The following is a 6,584-nucleotide window of genomic DNA, read 5'->3' as shown; positions in this document are numbered from 1 at the left end:
AATTCATAAAGCTAGATTTTGAGAATATTAAGAAAAATTTCTTTAAACACAAAAGAAAGATGATTTGCTTCTAAGGAAAATTTATATCATATTGTATCGCATCAAAACATCTCTATGAATGACTATGAATCCTTTAGTTTCATCAAAAAACAAACAAAACCCATTGTCATCGAGTCAATGCCAACTCATAGTGACCCTATAGGACAGATTAGAACTACCCCATAGGGTTTCTAAGACTGTAATCTTTATGGAAGCAGACTGCCACATCTTTCTCCTGCAGAGTAGCTGGTGGGCTCAGACTGGCAACGTTTCCGTTGGAAGCCAAGCATTAACCACTGGGCCACCAGGGCTTCTTAGTTCCATCAAGACCTCTGTTAAAAATTCCATTTGGCCAATTATAAGCTTTTTACTTTAGGCAATTTGGTCCTAGTTTTTTCATCTCGGAAAATGCATAATGATGCTTTCATTTCAGCATTGCTGTAAAGAATAAATAACAGTATTAAGAAGGACCACACAGAGGAAGTAATACCAAATGATATTGTTATTATTATCATTATCACTATTTCATATGGGAAAATATAAGACACTTAATTCCTGTGCAAATAAAATTGGCAAATCCTGAAGAATACCAATAATGTTCTAGCTGGAGGCATCAAAAAGAATTAACCAAAAAATGGATTAGTGTTCTCAAGCGTCCAAATTTCTAGCCTGATTTGATTCCTTTTAAAAAGTGACCTCCTTATAGCCGGACGAACAATGAGCTAAGGCCAACCTCTGTCCCATGTAAAACACAGAGAAATGCCAATAAAATTGGTACTTTGTATATTTTAGTTGATAGAATTCCTTGATACAGTCAGAGAAAAGGGATTGTCAGGGACATTTCCACAGGTGAATCCCTTACGTGGAGATGGGCCTGTGACTTGTTTCTAACCAATAGAATATGGCAAAGATGATATGTCACCCACATTATATAAGGCTGCATCTTCATGGACTGAAGAGGAAGATTCTCTTGTTACCTTTGAAGAAGCAAACAGCTATGTTATGAACTGCCTATGAAGAGGGTCACATGGCAGGAAACTATAAAATGTTTCTGGGACGTGAGGATGCTCTGCAGCTGATAGCCAGTAAGAAGCTGAACATTTTGACCAAAGATTCTACAGAAGAATCCTGTTCAAAACGGGGAAAATGCAGAACAGAATCTCATATTTTAATGGAAGCCAGACTTTCTGGGGCCATGAAGGAACCCCTGAAACTGTTGCCTTGAGATAATCTTTAAAACTTAAACCCTAAACCAAAAATATCTCCTGAAGTCTTCTTAAAACCAACAATAGTTTAACTTAACTAGTAAAGAATGTCTACCTTGAGCATTGTGCTCTTTTAAGATCTATCTATACGGGATCAAATTGACAACAGCAACTTGAAAGATTGGATAGGAAACTTAGGGGGCAGTGAGTTTATGTTAGTGTCGGGGGAACAACTTGGAAAAGGAGGGTGAGAGTGGTTGCACGACTTGAAGAATGTAATCAATGTCACTGAATTGTACCTATAGAAACTATTGATTTGGTGTATGTTCTGCTGTGTATATTTTCAACAGCAACAAAAATTAAATAAAATATAAAAAGAAAAGAAAGGAAAGATACCAGTACTCTCAGTCACACAGCTGCAAAGAATTTCTGCCAACAGCCTGAGTGAGCTAGGAGGTAGATTCCTCCCCAGTTAAGATTCCAAATGAAAACACTGTTCAGCCAGCACCTTGATTGCAGCTTGGTGAGATCCTGAGCAGAGGACCAGAAAACCTGGCCCTGGGCTCCTGACCCACAGAAACTGTGATATAATAAATCTGTGTGGTTTTTAAGCCACTAAGTGTGTGGTAATTTGGTATGTAGCAATAGAAAACTAATGTAGGGAGACTGGCCAATAAGATAAATCGTGTCTCTAAAGTAGAAGGATTGATGCCCTTGAATTATGGTGTTGACAAAGAATATCGAATATACCATGGACTGCCAAAAGAATGAACAAATCTGTCTTGGAAGAAGCATAGTCAGAATGTTCCTTGGAAGAAGCAAGGATGGCGAGACTATGTCTCACATATTTTGGACATGTTATCAGGAGGGGCCAGTCCCTGGAGAATGACATCATGCTTAGTAAAGTAGATTGTCAGCAAAAAAGAGGAAGACTCTCAACAAGATGGATTGACAGTGGCTGCAACAATGGGCTCAAGCATAACAACAATTGTGAGGATGGCACAGGATCGGGCAGTGTTTCATTCTGTTGTACATAGAGTCTCTATGAGTCGGAACCAATTCGACAGCACCTAACAACAAAAACAACAACAAAAGTAGTAGTGAAAACTTGGCTATTTCATGCATGAAAGGTTATTAAATCAAGCTCTGACATGAAGGGGTTCCATGGGTCATGAATTCATACCCGTTAAGCATGACAGACCTATCCTACAATTGTATTACCTGATTTAACACACATAGTCACACCCCTGCACAAGCTGACATACTGGTTCATAGGTGAACAAAATGAATCACAGCTATAAAAACATTTTATACTTATTTTCCCAAAAATTTACAAATGGCTGTACATCTATGTTTTCATTCAAGATTTCTATATCCTATAGAGATAAATGAGATCCAATTACACCAGTTTACTAAGCAGGAACTCTTTTAATTGGCAATACTCCTACAACATATTGTCATGCCAGTAATCTGGGTACAATATATGAATGTTTTAAAGTTATTGATGTCATAGGAAATATTATAAGCCCATGAGAGTCAACATGAAAAATTAGGATGAAGTTATTCATTGACAAAATGCAATGTCAAATTAAACTGGCTTAGGAAAAACCTTCTCGAAATTGAATAATGTTCAAGTCAATGTCAGATTTTAAACGAGTGCATGACTGCATTACTCCTTACATTTTTCATCAAAGGCATAGAAGGGTATTTTAACTGATTTGGAAGATGTATCATTTATGGAATTATATATAGGCATAAAAGAAAGTCATTTAACCTGATAATCAGAAGGAGAAGAGAAACATGAACTAGCATTAAATTTCTACACGTGGTAATACAGGCAATCTGTGAAAGAGAAAACTGGAGCAAAATGAAAAGTTGCGAGTGTCTGAGGAGAGGACTCACAAAGGGTAAATCTTCCCTCTGAGCCTCCCTATCATCTCCTAATGCTTCCCTTCACACTGGAGTCCGGAGAGGAGTTTAAAGTAAGAGCCGGTGATTTCACTTGTTTATGAAACACACATAGCTTTCGGTGGCTTTGAATACTTCCTGCAGCTAGACGATAAAACAGGCTTGGACAACACCGACACTAATTAGATTGTTTTATACAAATGCATCGAATTGATATTTTTGATGTTACGGTGACTACTTTGCTGCTATTACACTTAAGACAAACGTACAAATGAATACGTAGGTAGAAAAGCCTCCCTAATAATTTTTGGCAGGGAAAAAAGTAGCATCAACAATAAGAATTTGGTCCTAGAACAGGACTAAATGGAACCAAAGGGGGAAGAATAAATAAATCTAGAAGAAAGGTAGAATCATTATCTATAGAATGAAAATAATCATGTATATACCTTGAGTGGGATTGTTGTGAGAATTAAATTAGATCATGTTAATAAGAAGTAATGTCTTAAACATTCTTCAAATACTGCTTTTTGCGGCAGTATTTAAATTATCCTGCCTGTAAATTAAACTACAGCCATCATTTCCTTTGATACAAACAGCAACTACCCGGGCAGATTTACAGTAGCCCCTATTTTGAAAAGCTGTTGATAAAAATTGGTTTTAAGGGAGTACTTCCTTTTAAGATGCCAAGACCATCAACCAGCAGAGGAAGTGACATATCTTCTTCCAAGTCACTGCTATCTGCGACCTGAGAGTCCTTCTGGCAACAAATCACCCAAGGTTACAGTACTTTGAAGGTCTCTCTGGACTAGAAGATTTATGACAAAGCAAGAGATTGAAATCACAAGCCACTGAATCGTCCCTAGAACATTGTGGCCAATCTTCCACCAGCAAGTGCCACGTTAGGAAAGAGAGGCTCTCTTCTCCTTGCATGACATGAGGGAAATACGGGGTTGGACAACATAAGATACTTTATTTCTCCATGATTGCAAAAATGAAAAAGTGTAATGACAACCCAGTTTACGGACAGGTGAGTTTCCTAGTAGCAAATTCCAATGCAAGATCCAGTGGTATTAGTAATTCTACCAAATGATATCTTTATAGAACTCAAATGAAGAAGATAAACAGATTCAGATAATCCTAGAAGGCGAGTGCCTCCTGCAGTTGGCTCAGCCTTCTGAAACTGCGCTAGTGAAATGGCATAATTCATCGACTCTCTAGAGTGTCATAGTCTAATGGTATTTCACAGGCATGGCACATCACATTACATTATGCTCACAGTGTCACCACGTAAGCCACAGCACCATAAAGCGATAACATCATATAATGAGATGTACAAACCCAATGTAATGTGACATACAAGAAAATCAATGCAGCATATCACTAGAAGGACCCCATTTGGGGGGGTATCTATGGGCATTTCCAATGAATTTTCAGATCATTCGTTTCCTACATAGTTCTACTGTATTTAATTTCTGTGCATCTGCAGGATTCCACAGAGAAATCTGATGTTGAATTTGCAAGCTGTGCAATTGAACACCATATTTCTTTTCCAGAAGAAGCCAGGTAATAAAATGTAAATATGTAGCATAAAATAGTTGAAGGAATTTAAAGAAGGGCAAGTCTTTCTTTTTAAAAGGGTGATCTCTTTGCAAATATTATGTAAAGGGTTACACATTTCTTAAATGAACTGGCTAATTCTGACCTCTCAACACGGAAAAAACAGAGGACCCTTTCAAAAGAAAGTGGTAGCAATTATAAAAAGGATTAAAAGATAGAATTTATCAGGAAAGGTTACACAGTATATGAAGTGCTGGGTAGGATTAGACACTAAGCAACAAGCTATCTCTCAACAACACAGTCTTTTACTGTGTAGAAAAAACAAACAAACAAAAAATACTCTAAGCTAACATTTCCTGAAGCTAGTCAACAAGTATTACAGGAACTCTCAAGGGCCAAACTTCTAATACCAAACCACTGGCAACACTGTTTTTACATTTTACATAAGAAGGACAGTAACAGTGTTCCCTGAAACATGTTGATGAGCAAAATTCCACGTCATTTATATAGGGTTGTTGTGAGTTGAAATCGACTCGATGGCAGTGGTTTGGTTTGGTTTTGGTAGCAAGTACAAAGATGCAGTTAAATGTCAATTGGGAATATTTTAGGCAGTGATGGTATATCTAGGCAGCAAACCAAAAAACCAAACCCATTGCTGCTGAGTCGATTACAACTCATAGCGACCCTATAGGACAGAGTAAAACTACCCCATAGGGTTTCCAAGGAGCGGCTGGTGGATTCGAACTGCCGAGCTTTTGGTTAGCAGCTGAGTTCTCAATCACTGCACCACCAGGGCTCCATATGTCAGCAGAGGCCATTGTAAATCGGAATCACTGACTTGCAAAATTGTAAAATATGATGACCAGAAAAATTGGGTTAGACTAGAAGATCCTCTGAAGTCAAGTTTAGATCTTTGAGTCTATTATTTTCTAATCTCTGTGGCATCCTTTTAAGGCTGAGTCAAGGAAGTTTAGGAAACTAGAGCTAAAACATTAAATGATAATGTAAGAAGTTTTTAAGAAAATCAATGAAAATTCACACTTAAGCAACTTTAGAACTCTACACTGTACATTTAGGTTGGAGCTACTTTTCATCATCCTGGTGATCTGCTTCCTTTGACTCTACTATATGAACTGTTGCCTCAGCAAAGCATTCAACTTTAACACTGTTTCTGACTCAGAAACATGTTTGGATCCCACCAATTAATTCTTGCTCTCCCCTTTCCTTCCAGTTCTAAAATCATCTCCTTCTTGGCTATGCTGTCTTTGGCATGACCTTCTGGGGTAGAGTTAGGCATACTTGCAAAAATGATCAGAGTTTATTTAGAAGCTAAAATAGACATGAAAGACTAAAAATTCCAATTCTGTTTTCAAATAAAACACATGCTAGTTTTCCACTGTTATCTTTGTCTAACCCACTTGCAAAATAGTTAAATACATTGAAGAAGTTAAAAAAAATTTGTTAAGTCACTCTTTCCTGTATTATAATTTTTTTTTTTAACTTACACTGAAATTCCAATAATGTCTGCAGTACGTCTGAGTCTGGTCTTGAGCCTACTTAGGGCTTATCTGATCCAAAATCCCTTTATTCTACAGACAATATGATGTAGGCCACAAAAGTAGATTAGGTCACTGAAGTCATGTAGCATGTTTGTGATAAAGACCTGATTCTCAAAGCAATCCTTGTCTCACTACACCACACTGCATCTTCTTCATCAGAAACATATAATAGTGATTATCATGATGTTGTGTAGGATTTTAGTTTAGAAAATTAATAGAGAGATGCTCAGGTTTGTCGTGCATAAATTTGTTTAGTTTATTACAAGGTAGTCACGTCAAGGCACATAAGTAAGACCTCAAGACATTCATTTAGAAC

Source organism: Trichechus manatus, unplaced genomic scaffold (assembly GCF_000243295.1).
Source record: "Trichechus manatus latirostris isolate Lorelei unplaced genomic scaffold, TriManLat1.0 scaffold00118, whole genome shotgun sequence".
Lineage (NCBI taxonomy): Eukaryota > Metazoa > Chordata > Mammalia > Sirenia > Trichechidae > Trichechus > Trichechus manatus.
Note: the sequence above shows the minus strand (reverse complement) of the source record.